Raw genomic sequence first — 8,603 nt, 5'->3', positions numbered from 1 at the left:
CTTACCGCAGCCGATCTGGGAAGGAAGATACAACAACTGGAGGAGTTTGAGCACAGTAGTAGCTTCAAGCAGCTACCACCACAATTTATTAGGGGTGGCTATTTATAGGGTAGATAGAGAAGGTTCTGGAAAAAAGGGAGGAGAATGGGACTGACAAGGGTTACAACCAACCAGAGAAGGAAGGAGGGAACATAGGATCAGCAAGGACCAATGAGGGAAACATCTGCATTGCAGTAAATCTTAACCAATGAGAAAATAGGGGATAAATGTGAGGGAAAAATATTATAAAACTCGATAAAAAAGTGGGGTACAATGAATTCAATGCAGCATTAACAGTGTATAATAGTCTTGTTCGGTTGTATCTTTGGCTTCGATCTGGACGCAATGTAACAGAGCACATTCTCGTCTGCTGTTGCCTCAGCTAATGTCTTTTGTAGTTGCTGCCTCCAAATAAGAAATTTTTCCTCTTTGCCACAGGTGCCTTCCACAGGGACTGGTACAGCTTATGGGAGGGTGAATTCTCTAGTCCTTGCGTAAAAACTATATTGAAAAAAAATGTATTTTATTCATATTTGTTGGTGAATGCAAAGGTGAACATTTCAATTATGAAAGTTTCTTCTCATGGGTGATATATCAGTACATTATCATACCAACTATCAATTTTTCAGAAACTGTGAATTATTTGTATCAATCCTTTTAATCTATCCAAGTTCTGTTTGCAATGGTTGACTTTTGTCTAGCATTTCCTGCTTTTTATGAGAAGATTTCTACAGCAGGCAATGTTTAAATTCTACCATTTAAAAACATACAATCCAGTACAGAGAAAGTGTAAAAGAAAATAACAAGCTAAAGTCAGTGGATAAGCCTCTGCAGAGATAGCCAATGACTTTTGGAAGGACTTCTGAGGAGTGAAAGGGACCTGGAAGTGAGGCAAACTAGAAGGAATCTGTGAACTGAAGCCAGTTGTACAGGATGAAAAAGGTGTGTGTATGGTGAACTCTTTGTCACCAAAAACATTCACAGCTGCTGGCACTCAGCAGCTTTATGAGAATACAAATTCTTATTACAAGTCTTGCCTTGTTTCTTCAGCAGTTTACTCCTTCAGAACTCAAAGCAGAAACTTAAGAACAATTTCTTAATTTCTTTTGTGTTTCACCCACTTCCTAATGGTGACTACTTTGCTTAATTTTCTAATTTGAGTGTTTATGGTTATGTATTTCTTCAGCTAGTTTTCATAGAACCTACTGAAAGAGAAGCATGTTATTGATCTCCTTCCATTGTATACTCTCTACACATCAATATTAAAACCTTTATAATTTTAATTATGTGTACCCATAAAGCTGTTGTCTTAAAACATACAAATTGTACATGATGTCTCATCTTTCAAGCTAGTAAATCAAATCATTTGCTTCACAATTTAATTTGGAAAGATATTGAAATTAGTAGTCCAATGAAATCTACATTAGCTTGTTCCAAATTCAATCTGAACAAAAAAAAAAGAAGAAACAAAAGAAAACAGCAAACCCCTGCTGCCAGAAATCACTTTATTAATCAGATTAATCTCAATTACTGCAGTAAACCAAGGCCTGTACTAAGCAAAATGCTGTTGAAACAATTACTTAGTCTGAAATTGTCAGTGCTAAGTTTTTATGGTACATAGTTTTAGGGTTTTTTTGTTTGACTGTTTGTTTTAAGGATTCCTATTTAATATAAAAGAGATTTTTTTTATTCTTTTGCAATGTGAAAGTATAATACAGACACATGGATTTAAAAGCGATCCACATTGTAAAACCTCACTCTTTTCCTTTGGTTATAGGGATTACTTTCTTTAAGTCTGTATGGGTGCTTGAAGATGGAAATATAAAATAAAATGGAAGAGAATACAGATGTATAGAAAAATACACAAATCCTTTGTAGAGAGCGAAACTCAGATTTGTATGACTTCAAACTATTGCTGAAGTTTATAGCTGGAAACACGACATTCAGCTGCTCCACTTGCATTTAATTCAGTCTTGTCTTTGTTTTTATTTTCTCCAGCACCCTATAACTCCATGCTATTTAATCTTTCTGCAGTGCTGATACACATGGAGTACCCCCTTCACCACTACATGAATTCATAAAACTACTGTCTAACTGATGTCTTTCTCAAGACTGACTAGTGCACAGTGCCTAACAGTAACTAAACAGGAAAGAATTTGTATTTACTCTTATTTGATTGTTTTGTATTACTCCATCTTGTTTTGTTGACTACATAATTTGCTCCTCAGCTTTATTTATAGGAATAATTATTACAGTTTTCTTCATTTCATGTTTCTCTATTTCTTCTCCATTTTTTAAGTGCCAAAACCCTATTGCTTTGATGGGCAATGTTTCAATGGCTGAAACTGGTAACTGAAATTGTAAGTTTTACAATTAAGTTTAAAATGCTTTTAATAATAAGTTAATAATTAAAATGCACATGTTCAAAACTTTTTCTTTTTTCACAATTGTGAATAAATACAATATACTCGCAAGGCAATTGGACTGATTTCTTTTTAATGTGATGGAGTACAAGACAAGTGTGAAATGCTTGCTTAAGTTCCCAAGATAAAAGCCAATTTACAAGATACAGAATAGTTTTTGCTAAATTGTCAGTGGTTATTTGCTTGGTGTTTTTTTGTTTGTTTTTTTTCCCCTCCTGTACTTCAGAAAATAAAAGTATCAAGAAACTTAATTATAGTTATCAAGTTTAGAAAATACCTAATCAAATGTTCTGTGCTGATACCTATTGTTTTGGTTGAGCAGGTCTATGCAACATTATATAGCTTTTATGTCAACAGATCTAAGTGGAGAAAAAATTTGGATAAGGGTGTAAATGAACCATGAGCAGACAGCTAGGTAACCTCTTTAAAAAGCTTTGATAAAGCAAGAACTTTGAACTAAGCTTTTTTAGACTGATTTATCTAGTCAACAATCTACCTCTAGAAAACAGAAGTCCATGGTGAATATATGCCCTACACAAGCAAAAAACCTGAAGAGCTTTTTAAACTTTGATTTCTCAAATGCAAAAGTTAGAACACTAATTAAAATATTTACATATTAGATCAGGAAATTAATAAATAACATTTTTCTATATTTTGATTGATAAAAATTATTGTAACTAGAAGAATATATCTATCAAATATAGATACATTTAAACAGACAGTATTGAAGGAATTATATTAACAAAATAGGTAAAGCACTTTACTTTTGATTCTTTCAGGAGTTCTGAAGAGATTCCTGTTGTGGTTAAAGCTGTCTCTTATAATTTTAGTGGATTTGAAAAATCACACCAACATTAGAGAAATGTCATAGAAAAAATGCAGTTTATGCAGTAGGCTTAATAGTTCATGTTAGATTATTATTCCAAAATTTGACTTTAAGTTTTTACTTTGACGTCATGAACTTCTGATCAATTAGAATGCAAGCTCTAAAGGTACAATATATCTTAAGAAAAATCAATAACTCTACTTTGTCCTGTTTTAAAGATAAGATGAAAATTTGCAACAGTCAATGCACATTATTGTAACTAACCCCTAGCAGTGGGGAATCCAAAGACGTACTAAATAGGTACTTATGAACGATAAAAGGTTCAACTCAGACCTTCTCACCTCCTTTTATAGACAGCCATTGCAAAATAAAAACTTTACTATTGATAAAAGGCTTGACTTAGCATCATGAATGGATATATTCACAGCTACACCAGAGCCTACACACCTCACCCCTTAAACTAAATGTAAATCTAATTCACAGAGTACCCAGAGCTGTATGCTGCTGCTGAGGTCAGATTTTAGAAAATAGAATATTCTTAAGGTTTTCCGCAACACTGGGGAAATCCCAATTAGACTTCGATGATCTTTGTGGACCCCTTTCAGCTCAAGATGTTCTATGATTCTACAAATCAATCCCTCAACCATGCTTTAATTTCAGTGGCATGGATTTTCAGTCAACTTCTGCAGAATATAATTTATCACAGCCCTGTACTGCTGCTTCTGAGAACTGTCCTCTGTGACCAAAGCATATCATCCAACTGGTTGAGATAACATCAAGCAATATAAGAATATTACACTTAAAGTTAATTGACTTCTATACTTAGACTTTTTTTGGTTATTCCACTGCAAAAAAACACTGGCCTAAAAATCACTATTGCCTACAGCCATTTTCTAATACTTGGGAGAGATAAGCATTATAATGGACAAATGCATTTTAATTTATGGAACTCCTCCTTTTTTCCTAATAACATTTGCTTTTTCTCTTTTCTTATTTCTTCAAGAAAATTTTAGAGAACTATAGAAAATTCCTCAGCCCATGGTTGCCGACCACCAAAACAGCAGTAACAAAGGTTTAAACATGGAAAAGAAAAAAAAGAAAAAAAAGCCTCAACCAGTCAAATCACTCTCTCCTGTTTAGATTTATAGTATGACCTTAAAGATCCATTCCTAAACTGGGGGAACTACTTGGAAAAGAACTTCCCAACTTGGTGTGAAAAGGCGATTGTTTAGTTTAGGCTTGGTTCTCACAGACTCATGGAGCAGACCTTAAACCTGAAAGCTGATCACAATTTGAAGACTGTGCCAGTAATGCACATAACCATCCTGTACAAACATATCTGAGTTAACAATTCCAAAAGAGGTCATGATGATCAAGTCAACCTACAAAGTCTGATGTAGCAACTTAATCCAGTTCCATGGATCCTGAACAGTTTAACCCTCTACTTAATAAGTCTTTCTCAAAACATTGAAGTCAACTACCTGCCATCACCTTCTAGACTTTTTTCTTCTAGGTGTTCAAAACTTGTTGTTTCTAAAAGAATAATAAAAACTTTCATGCATAATTTGCCACCCAAATTTTGTCTGACATGCATTTGTTCATTAAAATCCTGATAAAAGTAGAGCAAGCAGCAACTGTCCCGCAGTTGATACCGAGGCACAAGATTATCTAAAACTCCAGTTGTATTACCACATATTCCTCAAAAGTAGGTCAATCCAAGGAAAATGCCTTTTGCTCTGATCTAACTCTTTTCTTGTATGTTATGCCTCTGAAGATTAGGAATATGAGAAGTGAATCTTTTCTGACTAGCAATAAAGCTATTTTATCTCTGTTATTTATAAAACAGGTTCAATACAACAACCCTACCAGTAGGACAACACCTTTGACTTTACTTCCACAGAGAGTATCATACTTTGATTGTTTAAATATAAAGGATGACAACTGAGAAACTGGAGTTACTGTACAAATATAACTTTTTTATATTAAAGCCTCTAGGAATGTTTTCTTCCTGTCATGTGTACTAATTTTTATCTGATTGCATGACTAAATACTCTTCAAAGTATTAATGAAATGTTGTTATGACATTCATAGTCAATTTTCCTGCATTTTATCCTTTGTAAGAACATGAATATGCTGGCATTTAAGAGATCCTCAGAAGCCTGTGTGTGTTAAGACAACTAAAGGGACTGCTATTATATACAAATGCTCAAAGAGGGAGAAAATAAAAAAAAAAAATTAGAAAAAGGGAAAGAGTGAAGAACCCAGAGAGGAATATGGAACATAGTATTAGATTTCTGCAAGGAACCGAACTATTCAAATTCACTGGTACATTCAGTGAACATATATATCTTACACCTGACATGTAGATCCTGGCAAGATATTTTCATTAATTATATACCTCATATTTAATTTTAGTTAAAAATGGAGATCATTCAGAGTGGAAAAATTAAAATAAAAACATATTTATTCACATGGGTCATAAATACTCCTTCAATGAATTCTACATGAATTAATTCATTCTTCCCATAGCCGAATTCTTGCATAAAACTTTGAGTTGTTTATTTTCAAAGGACTCTGACAGGCAATTAAACAGATCCTGAATGCTTGGAGATGCACTCATAAGAAATTAAATGCCTTAATCCCACACTATATTTGAAATTCATCAGAAATGTCTTGTCATTTAAAATATAAAATTTATGGCCCTCCTGTGATTTATGGGAGCTAGATTGGTAAATAGTTAAATAGTGACAGCAGTTGACTAGAACACCAAAAAGGGTAAGTGTGAAGACAGTCTGAATGGAATAGAATGGGATGGGATGGGATGGGATAGGATAGGATAGGATAGGATAGGATAGGATAGGATAGGATAGGATAGGATAGGATAGGATAGGATAGGATAGGATAGTTCCAGGTGGAAGGAACCTCCAACAACCTCCAATTCACAGCTGACCAAACTACCTGACCAATTCACAGCTGACCAAAAGTTAAAGCTCCTAAGGGCATTGTCCAAATGCCTCTTACTCCCAAGGCCCTTCTCGTATTAACCCAGGCTTCTTTATAGTCCATAATGTAATATTTCTGAAAACAGAAGACAATTTGACAGCAGCATGATGAGAAAGCTCAGGTAGAAAGGGAGTGTCACAATATGTCTACATTAGTAAATTAAACATGTTCAGGCACTTAGATCAGATGACATCAAATGGCCTCTGATTTAAAAAGCTCACTCAACACCAAAGTTGATCAAGGTTGAGCAGCATTCCTTTTTATTGACAGTGCTGGAGAAGCATTGGGGATAATCCTCCATAAATACCTCCCATGGAATTACAAAAGCGAAACCCTTGTATTTTCAAAGGTTTTTACACATTCATGTTAAATCCTGCCTTTCTACATCTCCTCACTATGTAAGTTTGTTTCTAGTCCATAAAAATCCTTTGTATGATGTACCCTTTTCATCTTGGATGAATTACTTCCCAACCTTGAATGGCAAATGCTGATTGGTTACTTGTCAGTTGAAGAGATACATCCTACCTACTTGCAGAAGTTATGTTCTTTTCCCAGTCCATCTTTACTTGCAAAAGCTATATCCTTTATGTAAAAGCTAGAAAATTCTCAGCAAGTTAAGCAAAAATGCAAGGTTCTTATATGATCTTGGCCTAAAATAATTCTACATTAGTTCTTTATTAACTATTTTCTATTTAAGTGTTAGTTTATTAAAATATTAAAAATTAACACTTTGAAGGAAAAACATATCCATGTTATTAAATCCAGGCTTAAGTGGGAATGGACACAGTCTAGTAGCTCTTTCAACATACAGTAGAAGAACTCCCCTTCACCTCCTTCCACACTCTTAAACCCTTGTGCTCAAAAGCTGAGTAGCTGACTGCAGACAGCCTATAGGAATATAGGAGTCTGTGGGACCAGATGGGATCCATCCCAGGGTGATGAGGGAGCTGGCAGAAGAGCTTGCCAAGCCGCTCCCCATCATTTACCAAGAGTCCTGGTTCACTTGGGAGGTCCCAGATGATTGGAAGTTGGCGAATGTCATGCTGATCCACAAAAAGGGCTGCGAGGAGGACCCAGGAAACTACAGGCCCATCAGCCTGACCTCAGTGCCTGGCAAGGTCATGGAGCAGATCATCCTAAGTGCAATCACACAGCACCTACAGGACGGACAAGGGATCAGACCCAGCCAGCACGGGTTTAGGAGGGGCACGTTCTGTCTGAGCAACCTGATCTCCTTTTATGATCAGGTGACCTACCTGGTGGATGAGGAGAAGGCTGTGGATGTGGTCTATCTGGGCTTCAGCAAAGCCTTTGACACCGTCTCCCACAGCATACTCCTGGAAAAGCTGGCAGCCCATGGCTTGGAGAGGGGCACTCTGTGCTGGGTCAGGAACTGGCTGGAGGGCCGGGCCCAGAGAGTGGTGGTGAATGGAGCTGCATCCAGTTGGTGGCCGGTCACTGGTGGTGTCCCCCAGGGATCAGTGTTGAGCCCAGTTCTGTTTAATGTCTTTATTGATGATCTGGATGAGGGGATTGAGTATACCATTAGCAAATTTGCAGATGACACGAAGTTGGGGGGGGAGTGTCGATCAGCTGGAAGGCAGGAGGGCTCTGCAAAGGGACCTGGACAAGCTGGATAGGTGGGCCGAATCCAATGGGATGAGGTTCAACAAGGCCACATGCCAAGTCCTGCACTTTGGCCACAACAACCCTCTGCAGCACTACAGGCAGGGGACAGAGTGGCTGAAGAGCAGCCAGACAGAGAGGGACTTGGGAGTTTAGATTGACAGGAGGCTGAACATGAGCCAGCAGTGTGCCCAGGTGGCCAAGGAGGCCAATGGCATCCTGGCCTGGATCAGGAACAGTGTGGCCAACAGGTCCAGAGAAGTGATTCTTCCCCTGTACTCAGCGCTGGTGAGGCCACACCTGGAGTACTGTGTCCAGTTCTGGGCCCCTCAGTTCAGGAAGGATATTGAGGTGCTGGAGCAGGTCCAGAGAAGAGCAACAAGGCTGGTGAAGGGACTCGAGCACAAGTCCTATGAGGAGAGTCTGAGGGAGCTGGGGTTGTTCAGCCTGGAGAAGAGGAGGCTCAGGGGAGACCTCGTCACTCTCTACAACTCCCTGAAAGAGATTGTAGCCAGGTGGGCGTCAGTGTCTTGTCCCAGGCAACCAGCAGTAGGACAAGAGGGCATGGTCTTTAGCTGTGCCAGGGGAGGTTTAGGTTGGATATCAGGAAAAAAATTTTTACAGAGAGATTTATCAGACGTTGGAATGGGCTGCCCATGGAGGTGGTGGATTCACTGTCCCTGGAG

This window comes from Pseudopipra pipra, chromosome 2 (genome assembly GCF_036250125.1).
Source record: "Pseudopipra pipra isolate bDixPip1 chromosome 2, bDixPip1.hap1, whole genome shotgun sequence".
NCBI lineage: Eukaryota > Metazoa > Chordata > Aves > Passeriformes > Pipridae > Pseudopipra > Pseudopipra pipra.
Note: the sequence above shows the minus strand (reverse complement) of the source record.